We start from the raw sequence: 16,798 nt of genomic DNA, 5'->3' as shown, positions 1-16,798 counted from the left end.
CAGGCCCACAGGGCACCACGATACAATGGCCTCTACAGGGAGGCGGCCCCGGCCCCCCTGACAAGAGAGGAAGCCTTCAGCCGCCCAAGCAGGGTCATCCCGCCACCCACCAACCGATCAGCGGGCGAACCCAAGCGCCCCCAGCCAGGTCCCACCACCCCACACCAAATGCCTCCAGCAGAGCCCCCCCTCCCCACGGAGGCCACCCCCGGCCACACACGTGCCAACACGAGACTCCGGCGACGGCGCTCTCCATCACCGATTTGCCAAAGTGCGTGACCCGGAAGTGAAGCGTTTCACATTCTGAGATATCTTTAGCTCTGCAACACTTATGAGTCTCTAAATCCTCCTAAATGTCTGTGAGGAGGTTCTGTGTTCAACACCAGCTAAAGCGAAAAGGACACTTTTCAAATGCACAGTTGGAAGCAGTGATTTTGTCATGCTGCACTGCCGTTAGCATAGCCGTTAGCATAGCCGTTAGCATAGCCGTTAGCATAGCCGTTAGCCTCGGATGGGAGTACACTCCCGGGTCAAGTACTTTGGCAAATCGGTAATAGAGACAACAAATAAAGGTGTTAGTTTTCCGTTTTCTGTACCGAAGCAAAAGAGCTTGAATCTGAAAAACAAGGCGTTTTCCGTTTTTTCATTTTGGTTTTGGAAACAAATATCAAATAATTAGTGTTTTTTTCCGTTTTTCATGTTTTTGTTTCATAATGAAAAACAAATGAACGAATGATACACGGATTGGAATCAAGCGTGGGACGAGTGTGCACACCCGTTAATAAGTCTTAGAGTTAGTTTGCATATGCACATCCTGGTTTTTAAAGTATGCCAGCTGAGGTGTGCTTACCTACACTTTTATATATGAGGCCCCACACCTTCAAAGATCAACAACTTCCTGAACTGTTGGTGTCCATTTTCCAGCTGACAGCAGGTTTATGTTGGAATCCTGTGCAGCCTGATCTCTGGGTTCTTCAGTCCAAAACATGGAACCAGAAGGTGTCGTCACCATCCATGTGTCGCTGGGATCCGAAGATGATTCCTGCTCCATGTCTCCATCCACACAGAGATGTGAGTGGAGAACAGATGAAGTGCTGAAGGTCTTCCCACACTCATCACATCTGAAAACATTCTTCTCATGAACTCGTTGGTGGAGATTAAGGTCAGATTTCCACTTGTAAGATTTTCCACATGTGTCACATTTATGAGGTCTTTCTGATGAGTGGCTGGTTTGGTGACGTTTTAACCGTTGATATGTTGTAAAAACTTTGTCACACTGGTCACAGGGACACACTTCATGTCCAGTGTGAGATCTCAGGTGGAGTGTGAGATTTAGTTTCTGTTTATATATCTTCCCACAGTGGTCACAGCGATACAACTCTGCTCTGGAGTGAATCTTCATGTGCAGCATTAAATTTGGTCTTTGTGTAAAAGTCTTTCCACACTCTTCACATCTGTGAGCTTTGATTCCACGGTGAATGAGGACATGTAGACTGAGGGTTCCAGATTGACTAAAACTCTTTCCACATTCCTCACATGTGTACGGTTTAGATTCTAGGTGAATACGTTTATGTCGTAATAAGTTACTCTTATCAGTAAAGGCCTTCCCACATTCATCACATGTGTGCGCTTTCTCTCCACTGTGAATAAGCTGATGGGTTTTCAGGTTATGCTTAAAAGCAAAAGCTTTTCCACACTCATCACATTTAAACTGTTTATCTCCAGTATGAACCACTTTGTGACTTATTAAGTGAGCCTTCTGGTTAAAACGCTTTCCACACTCATCACATTTAAACTTTTTAACTCCGGTATGAATGGCTTTGTGTTTTATTAAGTTCACATTCTGGTTAAAAGCTTTTCCACACTGGTCACAGCTGAACGGTTTTTCTCCAGAATGGATTCGTTGATGTTCAGTGAGGTGTGATTTCCCCGTAAAGGCCTTTCCACACTGGTCACATGTATGTTTAGCTCCAGCTTGGCTCTGCTGTTGAACTCTTTGCTCTGAAGTTTTTCTCTTAGATTTGTTTCTTTGTTGTGGCTGAGCTTTGTGGTCCTGAGAACGTTGAGGTGTCACTTTGTTCTGGCTTCCAGAGTCCTGTAGAACAGTTAGAGATTAAACACAGAGAAGGAACCAAACAAACATTTGTTTCTAAATGTGTTCCTAGAAAGAACAGTGACTGTTAAAGATGGATCAGACATAGCATTAGGCTTCAGTAGGAGATCAACTTCAATAGAACATCCACATGGACGTCAGGAACCAAGGTTTACCAGCAGAACATTGACCAAAGCATCACTGCCTCCACAGCTCAGTGGCAGGATGGACATTAGCACTTGTCTCTGATCAAATGAAGGGATTTGGTTAAAAATTAAGTGGCTTTGAAGATTATTTACATTAACTCACTCAGTACCATTGACGAGAAAACTCGTCATTTGCGTTTTTTCACGGAGATTACTAGAAAACACCCTGGCGGAGGTCCCTCATCAATATCTAAGCTGTGATGTAATGTAGTAACCAACTGTGCCCTGAAGGGAGCAGCAGCACACCTTTAGATGTGTGATTAGCCACTGATGCTACCATTAGCTAAGAAAAAAGAAGCAGGGACCAGGGAGATTATGACGCTATGAAGTGCAATCTTTTTAAGACAGCAATGCATGTTTTGTTATTGCAATTAAATAAATGAATTTGATTTATTGCATAATTGTGACCATCACCCGCCCTCCCTAGGGAAGGGTAAGAAACATTTTTATTATAGGGAGAATCTAAAAGTGGAGGTGGAGGGGGTGGAGGGGGAAGGGAACAGGGAGGAGAGATTCAAGGTAGAAAATGGAAGAGTTGATTATTGTAAAGTGAGAGTGAGATGTGAAGATATAGTTGTGTATATTGTGCTTATTGTGTTGTGTAATCAAACCAGGCTGGTGACCAGTGTGAAGCTTGGGTATAATGGTGGTGGCTGTGGACAGAGGGAAGGAGTGAGTGGTAAAACCTAAAACAGGTATTTAGGATCAACGTGTGTAAAGTTAAGCCCAGTACCAGTTTTATCCCACAGTCCAAGGTGTGCCAGTGCATCGTAGACCAATGTATGTGCAAGAACCGCCACTGCGCCCAAACACTGCCCCAGACCCGAAGATGCAGCCAGGCTAGCAGAAAGAGTGGGGGACAGGGAGCCCGGGCAACCCCCCACGGCTGAGCCCCCCAGACACCCCTAAGACCACAAGCCGAGAGGCAGCCACCGCCCTGCACACACACACCCGAAAAAGCACCAAGGAGCCAAGGACCCAGCGCACCCCGCCACCGACCATAACCCCAAGGCCCCCCCACCAAGATCCACCTTACCATCCCCATCCCTGCACCCAACCCCCCAAAGGGAGGGCCCAGAAAGCTCCCGGCCCGAGATCCCAGCAGAGGGGCAAAGGCCCACACCTAGCAGACAGCCAGAGTCGCGCCGAATGGGCAGCCTGCGGGCCCGGAGCCAGTGTAACACTTTTGTTACTATATAGGCAAGAATTTAAACCAAATGTAATTTAAAATGATATATTATTCTTAACTTTGGACCAGAAGGTTTGGCTACTTACAGGAGCAGTAAGATAAATGAGACTCAGACAAAGGGTTTAAAAGTTTTAAATGCCGGCTCGTATTAAAATTAAAGTAATCTTGTTAAATGAAAATAATCATTTTCTTGGTACCAAAAGTTCAAAGAAACAGCTGTTTCACAATCACAGTAATCTCAAATTCTTACCTGGGTGCACCCATCTAATTCACATTCACAGTGTCTTTCAAAAATAAAACTGGTTGAATCACAAAAATCAATTTTCATCACAATTTTACACAACAAAACCCTTAGTTGGTTGAATTGCTCCACCCCACTCCAAGTTCACTTCCTGCTCATGAAGATGTGTTTGTAGTCGCAAAGTCCTTATAAGTTCCGTTCAGTCCAATGTAAAAGTTCCAGGGGAAATGTGTGTGTGGGGGAAATGGGCAGCAAGTGACAAGGGCGTGTAAGGGGTTTTTGTTGCAGGGGGCCTACCACACTGCACCGTGTAGCAGAGGATCCAATCAACCAGTTTGTCCCAAAGGGTGGCTCGCCATCAAATAACAGGTCCTCCCAACTAAAAAAAACCTGACCAATCTGCCGATAGGAAAAGACAAGAGGCAGAAAATGGCGTCGCCTCAATGCCTTCACTGTCTTTTTCTTAGTTTTTAAAGTCCGTTTTTGACAGTGCCTTCTGTGCTCGTGTCGCAGGAGCTAAGAGATAGACAACAGCGCTATTGGGGAAAAAAAAAAGGCGGGGCAATGCGCCGTTTTACAGCAGCTCATTGGTCAAGAGCTGTGTCAATCATGTTAGGGAAAATGTTAACCCTTTAGTTGCTGATAGTTTTTTTTATATTTACAATGGGGGAATATGGCAGCATAGTATCACTATTTAAATAGCATTTTGGGGCTCATGAATGTTTATTAAAGCCATAGTTAATTATGGGTTACACCAGCAAGGACCAGACGCCAGGCCAGAGAACCAGGAATAGAAGCAGCACCGGGAGCAGCCCGTCCAGGGACAACGACCACATCCCCGGCCGCCCAGGGCCACAAGGAGACATTGCATACCGCACCGACCGAGTCCCCCAGAGGGCCCCAGGTCACTTTTTTTTTACGCCGCCAGCAAAGCCCCCCGGGTAACGTCCCCCACCCCAACCCACAAATCGGTTACAGCAGGACCACACAGCCCCAGACGGCGAAAGGAAAGCCCCCCCTTCCCGACGAGAAAGAATGCCATCAGCCGCCCAAGCATGGCCACCCCGCCACCCACCAACCAATAAGCTGGTGAACTCAAGCACCCCCAGCCAGGCACTACCACCCCACACCAAGTGCTGCCAGCACTTGGCGTGGGGTGGCAGCCGTGCGGGTGACCCCCCCACGGAGGTCACCCGCAAGCGCCGACACGAGACACCCCCCGACGCCAGCACAGCCCGGAGGACGGCGGGCCCCAGGCCACCAGTCCCCACCCTGCCAAAGGCAGCGCGGCGCCACACTGAACAGCAGCCACCCAAAGACCCGCCCCGGCATAGCGCCCACGGGGCCCGGCGCACCCAGTCAGCAGACCAACCACTCCCGACACGGATCCACCAGGGCAAGAACCACAGGCCGCACCCCCACACACCCACCCAGCACAACTCCAGGGGAGGCCCCCGCATGGGAAAGGCCCCTCCCCGGCACACGCCACACCCCAGTCCTTGCGGTCCCCCAAGTGAGCCAAGGGGGGGTTGTCTCTCATAGTTGAGGTTTACCTATGATGAAAATTACAGGCCTCTCTCATCTTTTTAAGTGGGAGAACTTGTACAATTGGTGGCTGAATAAATGATTTTTTTGCCCCACTGTAGATGGTAGCAGCGCACCTTTGGATGCAGAGCTTAGAGGGAGAAAAAAAAAAAGAGTTTACAAGAAAGAAAATGGCACTATGAGAGTTGATGCATAAGTTCCCACCAGTGCACAGCAGCTCACACCCGACCAAAGCATAAAAAATAAAAAAACGGGGCAAGCGGTGACACTTGTCATGTCCGGGAGGAGAAAGTTGTGTGTATGCAGACTGACGGGGGGAGAAACTTGGAGGAACGCCAAAATACAGTAAGAAATCCTTTCAACTTTGACCTAGATAGCATAATAATAATCATAATGTTGCCATCAAAAGCCCGGTCTCAGTTTTTTTTTAAATTGTTTTATATAAGTAAACAATGTTCAGATATTACAGTTGTCACTAAAGCAAAATATCTTTAAAGTCACTGACAGGGTTTTATCTTTAGGAAAATGCTGTTTTCTCAGCTTTTTGCTCTGAAACTGAAGATTTGTGTAAAACTTGCTCTACTTAACGGCTGATTACAGTAGAATGAAACAATGTTATCTGGTGTAAAATTTCAGATAGTCATAGTACAAAACATTCTGTGGGTCTTTAGAAATCAGTCACAATGCTCTAAAACGGGGGTAGAAATTCTGAAAATGGCTGGTACTGAATGGGTTAAAGAGGACCAGGGTGCTAAGCTGTCCTCGTGTATAATCTGTCTCATTAAAATAAAAGAACATTTGAGTCGCTTACATTATGTTACACTTTGTTACTTTTGTCCCTCATAGTCAGGACTAAAGTAACACCATGTAATACAAGTATACAAGTTAAAAAAAAAAGAAAAGAAAACATCTTTTTTAGGAAAACAACAAAAAACAATGTTCTGGCTAATAAGCCGTGCACTCTCTAAATACAAAAAAATATTACATTTTTCATTGCTTTATTAAAAAAAAATCAATTAAGTATAAACTTTGATTGTTTTCATCATTGGGTTTCATTAGTTAATTTTTTATTCGTTATTTCAACATGCATTTTACTGTAGCTCTGATGAGATGTTAGAATGTAACATTCTAATAACGATGCTCCAACGGACTTTTATTTTGTAAACCAGAAGTTCCCACTGAAATGGTTGTACTTGAGGTAGCTAGCTGACTGTGAATGTGTAACTACAGACACTGACAAAAAGCTGGAATAAAAAGAACTGAAGAAGTTATTCTTAGTGAACCAGACATAACAGTTCGAACACTGAGCAGGTGAAGATGATTAAAGCTGATCACATTCTCACGTAGCACCGCTGCACTACACAAAAAATGGGCTGAGCTTTACAGGCACAGCAAAGTTAAACGGGCACTGATAGCTCTGTATTTAGGAGTCAGTGATGATTTGTGTTGTTGTAGACGGTGTTTTGGCCACATTTATAAGGGAGCTTTAATTCCTCTTTAAAGAAGAATAAAAGTTAATTCCTCTTTAAACTGACTATGTAAACACTAAATTCCTAATGCTAATTTAATTCCAAATTAAACTTAAATCCGAATTAAGTGGCTGGTTTATTCCAAAATAGATCATTCCTCTTTCTTGTAAACACTTAACTTGTGTAATTCCGCTTTAAGTTAATTTGGGTCGTTCTGTGCTTGCGCGACTTGCGGCGATAACGCTCTGGTGACAACATAGTCCAAGATGGCGGCGGCCTGGACTAAATGTGTCCCCGTACTGCATTCACAGGCTGTAATATCACCAGTTTATCATTTTACCAGTTGTTAGAGCTACTATCTTTACCAGGGAGATATTTATTTATTACTGGTGATTGTTTTCCAGAGCTTTACTGGGCTTTTTACCAGTGATTAGTTCCTATTTCCCGTGGACCAAAGTGTGTTATTGTTGAAAACTACAATCAAAATAAAGGTAAAATCAGTTCTCATGTGTGGTGTTCTGTGATACAGCCGACAATAAAAGGTTTGTTTGTTTGTTTTTCCTGATAGACGTGATACGTCCTCCTGTCCAATCAGAGTCTTCCCAACCCCCAGACCTAAAGCGGAATTAAATAAAGCCGAATACACCTTTTTTCCATGTAAACCTCAATTCGGGAATTACTATTACCATGTAAACACAAAACACAACACTTTAATTTCGAATGATTTAATTCAGAATAACTAATTCCACATTTTAATTTAACATCATGTAACCGTGGCCAATGAAAATGATTTTAAAAGTGGACACAGATCTTTGATACAATGTTGAAATGTATTTTTTCTAAACTGTAACTAACTATTAGTCACAGGAAAATGAGATTACCGATAGTAAAGTTGTCTTAATGAATATCTCTCATTAACGCTGCAAAAGGTATGTCATGTCTAGTGTCAAACTGAGCAGAAAAATAGGGTCTCTGCTCTCATCTTGCTTTGAAGGTTATAATTTAACTGCCTTCTGAGTTATTTTCACATTTCTTTCCCTAAAACGTTTTTCATTCAAACTCACAAGAACACACCCACAAGTTCACAAAGGCAATCTGATTGGCTGCCGCAAAGACTGACCAATAGGAATGCTTCAACCCAGATACAGTACGTCATCACCACAAAATTCAAATCTTTAGATTTTAAGATAAGTCCACTCAAAAACAGTTTTCCATCAGTGGTGAAGAAATCAGCCAGAACCAGTCGTAAAACCCAGTGAAAACCCAGTGAAAACCCAGTGAAAGGCTGACCACGCCCCGAGAAACTAACACTTTGGACACACTCAGTGGTCCAGAACCGTACTTCACAACAACCCGTCTTCCACAGAAACAAACCACGGACTCATCAGAACCTAAGGTACCCTCTGGAACCTCAAATTGGGCCTAAAGTACTTGCAGTCTCATAGTTTGATCTCCACACTGATCTCATGCTAGTTCTCTCATTGACACACACACACACACTGAAATCATGCTCTGCTTTCTATCTCTTTACCAAGTTTTTATTTTAAAGTGAACACACTAACATTTATCCTTAGCTTAGTGAGCGTAGCGCTCTTTTAGTGTTTGTGTAAATAGGTTTACCTTGTTTGACTAATAAATGTTTATACTTTTACTATTTGTTTGTGGTTCATGTATTTATGCAAAATAATATGATTCATTATGGTGAGTAGACAGTTTGATAAGGTTTAAGACACTTTAAACTATCTTAAGTGGCACTCCTATGACAAGTTATGAAATAATAATAATAATGAATATTATTCTTATCACTCCTTGTCTTGTCTCCCTACATAATGGCATGTCCAGATAAGGGACAAACTTGCATTTTCATTACAGACTTTATTGTAAAGTAATCCCAACAAAAGTAAGTTAATCATTAAGTCAAACCTGTGTTCCTTTGTCCCTCTGCCACGAGGCAAAGAAGCGTATGCACGTCAACACGTGGCTGCCAGTGCATAAAGCAGGAACCACGCGTCGTGAGACGCCATTTTGTTTGTAGGTCTACAAATCTAGTCGCCATTTTAAGAAGTGACATTGTGAAGTATCCAGCAGCTCAGAGCAGCTCAGACTAAAACAGGCCATGTACGGACCTGAGTGGATTATTGAGAATGTGGCAAACATGAGATAAAACCATCTACAAACCGAGCCAAACGAATCCAATCAGCGTGTAGCAGAGGAAGAAGTAGTTACGTCTGTTATTGTTATTGTATAGTGTTTTGGTTTTTTTAGAAGGAAACCAATGTTGAGGTGTTACAGTTGTCGATAAAACAAAAAAAAAAAAAAAATTAGCTTCAAAGTAACTATCTTTTCAGAAAAAAGGCTTTTTTTTCTCAGCTTTTTGTCACAAACTGGCAATTTGTGTGAAACTTACCTCTATTCAACAGCTGATAACGTAAGAATGAAACAAAAAAAAAAAATTATTCTGATGAAAGTAGAGACTTTAATCTTTATTAATAATGTCATTATTAGCAATAAATGATTCAAAGGTCACTCTATTACCCTGAAAACACAAACAACCTTTATCAGGTCTGTCTCTAATTACAATAAATTCTAGGGATAGGAGGAGGAAAAAAAATCAATATCGTGATAATAATCATCCTACTAGTACAAGTTAAAAATCTTTACAAATGATCTTTTTATGAACGTAGAAAGTGAGATGTTTCCTTTACATCTTTTATCAATTCATCATTTTTAATCTATTTTTAACTGTATTTAATTCACTCGTGCTTGATAGTTTAGTTGATAGTTTACAATGGTGCTGCTTATCTCAATGTCATTGTTGTTCTTTGCTAAGTGTTCTCTCTCTATCTTAAACTGATAAGGCCTTTGACTTTGAAAAATAAAGGATCTGTTTATTTAAAATCAGGGTTTAATATGACAGGGAAAAGCCAAGTATGTATGTTTTGGAACAATATCACACATTTACACTATTTTTCACCAGAATAAAAGTGACTGAACGTCTAGAAAGTTTGATAAACATATTAATGTGTCCACTCACTTCATAATGTGTTGTTCACATTATTATGACTGTATTTAAATGTGAAAAGGCTCTGGTACAGAGGCTCCTCGTCATATCCATATAAGTGCGGATCACACGAACTGGACATAACACATTCGGCCGCTGCTCACCCTGTGAGACAGAAAAAGCCAAAAGGTCAATGGGAGAACATAAGCCCACAACCTTCGGCACAAAGGCCAGGTTGAGTCTCAAGATGATCCTCGCATCACCTGGGAAAAGCTGAGCGCGCGGCGGATGAAACGAGAGCACATGGATGTCACCGACCCTCTTGGCCGAAGCCAGAGCCAGTAACAAGACAGCCTTAAGAGAGGCGAACTTCGGGCCCGCCCCCTCCAGTAGTTCGGAAGGAGGACGCTTAAGTCTCTCCAAAACCACCGCCAGATCCCACGGTGGCACCAGTGGTCTGGACACAGGGCGGAGCCTACGAGCTCCCTTGATAAACCAGCAGATCAGCTGGTGCTGACTGGCTGACTTATCCCCAAAGCCAACACGAAAGGCGGTGATTGCTACCAAATACATTTTCACGGTGGAAAAGGCTTTGTTTTTGTCAATCAGGTCCTGCAGAAATGACAAAATCACTCCCATTGGGCACTGAAAAAGGATGTGGTTCCCCTGGAGGCACCACCCCTCAGACCTAGTGGAGGGGCTCGAGCACCCTGCATGGTGAAAATCACACCCTGTGATAATCCCATGGCTGACAGTTTGAGACACTCGGGCCAAGTCCACGGTGCCAGATGGTCTGGACGTGGGTTGAATACTGTGCCCCTGCCACGGACGTGCACACAACAGCTGGTAAATCTCCGCCAGCCAATGCATGGCTGGCCACAGTAGAGCCACCAAGATCAGTGTGTCCCCGCATTCCCTCAGAGAATCAGAGCCAACAGTGGGAATGCCTAAAGAAGCACACGCGGCCAACCGTGTGCTAGCCTCTATGCTGCGCAGGGAGAAGAACATCGCGCACTGCGCGTTTTCTTCCCCTGCAAACAGGTCCACCTCGGCTCATTTGTAACAGGCCCACAGCTGCCGCACAACCACTGGGTGCAGCATCCTTTCCCCGTAAAGCGGCGCGCCCCTGGAAAACAGGACGGCGCCCAAAGTCATGATCCCCAGGACGTGCGTTGCTCTCAGCAAGAGGAGATGCACAACACTCCACAGGATCAGTCTGCACCCTGACGGTTGATGTATGCCACCGCCGTGGTGTTGTTCGTCCTCACCAGGACATGATGACCCCTGAGAGGCGAGAGGAACACCGCTGATAGCTCCAAGTAATTAATGTGAGCACGCTGGAGGATCGTATTCCAGCGACCCCTCACAGCCCCGTCCTCATGGGTCCTACCCCAGCCTGTCAGGCTGGCGTCCGTGGTGATTACCTTCCTGGATGTAACGATGCCCATAGGCATTCCGTCTGTCAGGAAGCCCGGGGCACGCCAGTGGCACAGAGCCGCGCCGCACTCCGAGGCAGATCACAAGGACGGCCCAAGCCATCAAGCTGAGTAAACAAAGAGTCTGAACTGAACAGATGTGCCCGTCCGAAACAACTTGAGACACGCCTCGAACATCTTCACCCACTGAATGGCACTGAGCGCAGGGATAGACCCAAGAAAAATATTTCCTGTGTAGGGGACGACACGCTCTTTTCCGCAGTCATCACAAATCCCAGATTTGACAGGTGATCCAGCAGAATGTGCCCTGGCTTCCACCTCTGATTGTGCCAAAAGCAGCCAATCGTCCAGGTACGTAGCCAGGTGAATGCGCCGCCTTCTCAGCAGAGCAATCGCGGCATCTGAGCAGCGCACAAACATCCTCGGGCTCAAAGAGAGGCTGAACGGGAAAACGCAGTACTCGTAACACACCGCCCGGAAAGCAAACTCTATGTACTTCCTGTGAGGGGGATATATTGGTACGTAGAAATACTGTACGCGTCCTTGAGGTCGACAGACGTGAACCAATCACCCTGTCGCACCAGACGCAGTAGAGAGGAATGCGTGAGCATCATGAAGGTGTATTTCCTGAGGCACTTGTTCAGGGCCCGTAGGTCCAGGATGGGACAGATCCCAGACCTCCCTCATTCTTGGACCAGAAAGTACCTGGAGTAGAACCCCTCTGGAGACCAAGCGGGAGGGACGACAGAGATCGCTCCTCTGCGCAGCAGGGATGTGATCTACTCTTATAATACAGGAGCTGATTCTCCGTCAGCCCAAGAGTGATTTATGCCGGTGAAACTGGGAAGGACAGACGCAAACTACAGCCTGTAACCCTTTGATATCGTCCGTAAAACCCAAGGCGGGTACACTCTAGTGTACCCACTGAGAAAGGAGCCATACATGGAGTAATGTTGCCCTCTCTCGAAGGCAGAGCCCAAAAGTGGCGTGACGGCGCCCCCTGTCTGAGGCCCCGGCGCAGCCCGAGGCGGTCTAACCGTACAACGGTGGAGCCCTCTTGTGGCCAGAGGACCCCTTCGCAACGTGGCGGAGCCCCCTGCCAGTGGCCGCCTGACCAACACAGAGGAACCTCCTGCACAGCGGAGGAGCCTCCTGCCGGTGGAACAGGGCAACACTCCCCGTAGCGAGCACACACCGCTCGTTCCAGGGGACAGGGTAACGACAGGGAAACAGTTATTCCCGACCAGGAGGGGGTTAGGGTTAACCCTAACACCCCACCCTTTACCCCACTATGGTCCCATCTTATCTCCTCTAAAGAACCAATCAGCACCACCCATCCCTCCTCAGTGATACCAGGCCCAGGATCACTCTTCTCCTCAGGCCAGATGTGTTCATCTTAGAGCGACACAGGTCTGATGTGTGCTGGGTCTAGACTGCAATAGCTCTATTTTTAGGAACAACCAGAAAAAGTCAGGGCCTTATGGAGTTAATGCAGCTTCTTTAATTCCTGTGGTGACAGGTAACACAGGTAAAATTGTTAAATTAAAGAAAAACAAAAAGCTTTATAGAGATAAAAATGTGACTCCTATAACATGTCATCCAAAAAGTCCACCAGTGTCTCCAGTAAAGTCTTTAAAATTAGCTCTTCTTAATGTTAGATCTCTTGTTAACAAGTGACTACTAATTATTGATATTATTTTAACACATCACTTGGACTTTTTATTTCTTAATGAAACATGGTTGAATGATGGTATCAGTAATACTATTCTCAATGAAAGTTCACCACAAGACTTTATTTATTTAAATAAGTGTCGTACTTACAGGAAAGGTGGTGGAGTTGCTGCCATTTTTAAATCAATATTGCAGTGCAAAGAAATAACATTTGGTGATTTTATCTCCTTTGAATATATGTCATTATTACTGAAGGGTGATTCAAGAGTTCTGTTTTTAGTCGTTTATAGACCCCCAAAATATTCTGGAGAATTCATGGATGAGTTTGCTGAACTGCTGTCAGTTGTATGCACTGAATACAACTTTTTAATTATAACAGGTGACTTAAATATTCATGTAGACAATAACATGGACAATACTGCCAAAGAACTGTATGCTTTAATGGATACTTTTGGTCTTACACAACATGTGACTGGTCCGACACACACTCAAGGTCACACTTTGGATCTGGTTATCTCTAAAGGTGTTGATATCTCTGCTGTTGATGTAAGAGACTTAGCTCTATCTGATCATTTCTGTGTCTTTTTTGACCTAGAGACTGTAACATCTGTTCCCCCTAGTTATGTGTGTTTAAAGAAAAGGTACATAAATGACAACACATGCACAGTTTATGGAAGCCATAGCAATGACACCAACATTGAGTGCTGAGACAGTTGATCTTCTGGATGAGTATAATAGAAACGTCTGTAATGTCATAGATGTGGTGGCTCCAATCAAAACTAAGAGAAAACCAAACACACAGAAAACACCCTGGAGGAGGACTGAGATAATGCAGAATTTGAAATCTGACTGTAGAAGAGCTGAGCATAAATGGAGATCAACAAAACTCCAAATTCATCTAGAACTGTACAAAATAAGTCTGTGTAAATTCAATGATGGCTTGTTCAAAGCAAGGCAGCAATACTTTTCTGAAATTATTGCCAAAAATGTCAACAACTCTTGCACGTTGTTTTCTGTAATTGAAAAGACTCATGAGAAACTGGTCCATGCTTTTATCTCCAGCAGACTGGACTATTGTAATGGTCTTCATCAAACATCTACAGCTGGTTCAGAACACTGCAGCTCAGGTCTGAACCAGAACAAAGAGGTCAGAACACATTAGTCCAGTCTTAAAGTCTTTACACTGGCTCCCAGTCAGCCTCAGAGGAGACTGTAAAGTTTTGCTGCTGGTTATAAATGTGTGAATGGGTTTGGTCCAGAATACATCAGTGAGATGTTAGTCAGGTATGAACCCAGCAGGTCTCTGAGATCTATGGACACAGGTCAGATAGTGGAGACCAGAGCTCACAGATCTATGGACACAGGTCAGATAGTGGAGCCCAGAGCTCACAAATCTATGGACACAGGTCAGATAGTGGAGCCCAGAGCTCACAGATCTAAGGACACAGGTCAGATAGTGGAGCCCAGAGCTCACAGATCTATGGACACAGGTCAGATAGTGGAGCCCAGAGCTCACAGATCTATGGACACAGGTCAGATAGTTCACAGTAACCATGGTGATGCTGTGTTTAGTTGTTATGCTGCAAAGAAGTGGAACAAACTGCAGCAGAGCTGAAGTCAGCATCACATGTGAACATTTTTAAATCAAAGTTAAAGGAACTTTTTTTCTCTACTGCGTATGATTGAGAGAGAGATTTATGGTCATGTTGATGATGTCATGTGTTTGTTGATGATTTGAATTGATTTTACTGATGATTTTGAATGTTCTTATTGATTTTAAGCTGTTGAATGTTTTGTCATGTAAAGCACATTGAGTTGCCTTGTGTATGAAATGCGCTATACAAATACATTTTCCTTGCCTTGCCTTCATTATCAGAGGAGAAGAGAGTGGTCAGACAGTCTTTTTCTTCCTCCACGACTGCGTGTGCTGAGTAAGTTGTGCCGGTACAGCAGCAACTGTCAGAGCCGCAGGGTTCCTGGGCCAGGTAGGCGGGCCCCGACGAGGCTGTGGCGGAGCCAGCCGGGGGACGAAATGTCTCGCCGCTTTAAACCGTGGACCCTGGGGAGCAGCCTGAGGGAAAGCCCTTCGTCGCACACCGACGGAGACGTGAGAGGGGGTTTCCTGGGAAGGCAGAGAGCCTCATCGTCTTTCTTTTTCTCCTTGCAGCCCCGCTGCATCGAAGACAAAGCGGAGCCGAAAATCCCTTGTGGAACAATGGGGGCATCCAGGATGACACTTTTGTCCCCGTCGGACAGTTTGGCCAGGTTGAGCCAGCGGGCCCGCTCATGGATAACCATGTTATCCATCACCTTCCTCATGGCCTGCACAGAGCAGTGCTGGGTGCGGAGGCACACATCTGCAATTGTGGATATCTCCTCCATCGTCACCGGGTCCTGAGACAGGGCAAAATCCTCACAGAGTTCGGCCTAATAAGCAGTGAGGAGAAAGAGGACATTCAGCACCCTGACAGACAGCAGCGGCCGCATATGTCCTACCAGACAGGTCCGCTCTGGAAGGACCTGTCTGGGAGCGCTGTACAAAAAGGGACGCTTCTTCCCTTCGTAGGGGAACCTGGCAGTTTCAGTCACTACGGTGAGCCATGGAATGGCTAGCAGGGCCGCAGCACGCTTACACATGTCCACCGTGTCCAGGCTGGGAAGATAGGAGATGGGCGTAGAGCCCTCCGCCTCCTCCTGAGAGGCAAAAGAGGCAGCAGGAAGCCCACTCCGAGCTGGGGTGATGAAAGGCTTGTTCTACTCGTCCACATCCGAGCCGAGAGGATCAGAGGAGTGCTTTTCAAACTCTCCACTGTCAATCACATGGACATCCTTGTGAAGCAGGGAGGGGGGTTGCCAGGTCGAGCTGGGAACCCCAGCTGGAAACCTGAGCAGCTTTTGCTTTCATCCGAAGCTTGGATACCGTAGTATCTGGAGCTGGAACCGGGCTACACACTTTTGTGAGAGCCCAGAGGGAGCACTGACGTGTGCACGGGCTCGTAGACGCCAAGGGTAGTGGGACCAAGACTCCAGCCTTGCGGCAAGGAGCGTGCAGCGGGGCTAACACCGAAGTGAAAGAGCCGCTGGGGACCAACGTGTGCCAGAGCAACAGCGTTGGAAGGAGCTGTCAGCCGGGGCTGAGGCTCACTACCTTTCACCAAGCAAAGCGAGGTAAGAGCTGTATTTTACCTACTTCTCGACCAGTTGTGGTCCAGAGCAGGCGCTAGTTCAGCCAGCATCCGGCGTCTGGAATAAAGAGAATCTCCCTGTTGACAGTTAAGCAGGCAAAAAAACGGGAGATAGCTGAGAGGAGAAGAGGTGTTTGAATGGTGCACGTCTATCTGAGTCCTCCTTTTATAGGAGGTGGGTCTCCCCCTAGCGGACGGACGTGCTTCACCGGCCAATCAGAATTGACAGATTGAAATAAATGCTCCTGAGGAATGCAGACTGAGGTTGTATCCCATGAAATATTATGAAATAGAACTTCAGTTAATGATAAAACTGTTGAGACAAACCATGAAAGTGATCTAATTCAACGATAACTCATAAGAGCTGACTGCCAAACGCCGACCACCATGATCAAGCTGCTAAGTATGTGAGTCACTGTTAGCGTTAGTATCAGCTGGTTCTATAGTGATCACTTGTTTATGCCAACCTAAGGCTGAGCGATTTTCATTTTTTTTTTTTTTAATAAAGTTAAAAATGTCTGCAGACGTCAGATATATTGTCAAAAGTGCAACTTTATTGCTGTCATTGTCTGCAAGAGTTAAAAGGCTCTGTCATTCAACAATTTCAAGCTTTAACCCAGGTTTAGCAAAAGTGCAACAGCACCTTCACAGTAGCTTCAATTTTCTGATAAAGAATTCAGATAACTACATATTTTATAACATATGTAAACAAAGAGGGGGCGGGCTCACATTGTAACACAAAAAAAACTGTGGTGGAAAGAAA

General features: G+C 45.2%; 1 long non-coding RNA gene across 1 annotated transcript; it reads left to right on the top strand.

Moving 5' to 3' along the window:
- Nucleotides 1-1,595: 1,595 nt before the first annotated feature.
- On the top strand, nt 1,596-8,852 carry LOC114459650 (uncharacterized). Its single transcript, XR_003673440.1, has 3 exons — nt 1,596-1,666; nt 4,345-4,351; nt 8,841-8,852. It is a non-coding gene; the product is annotated as an uncharacterized LOC114459650 (long non-coding RNA).
- Nucleotides 8,853-16,798: the final 7,946 nt, after the last annotated feature.

Source organism: Gouania willdenowi, unplaced genomic scaffold (genome assembly GCF_900634775.1).
Source record: "Gouania willdenowi unplaced genomic scaffold, fGouWil2.1 scaffold_332_arrow_ctg1, whole genome shotgun sequence".
In the NCBI taxonomy this organism is placed as follows: Eukaryota; Metazoa; Chordata; class Actinopteri; order Blenniiformes; family Gobiesocidae; genus Gouania; species Gouania willdenowi.
This window is presented reverse-complemented; position numbering and strand designations above follow the sequence as displayed.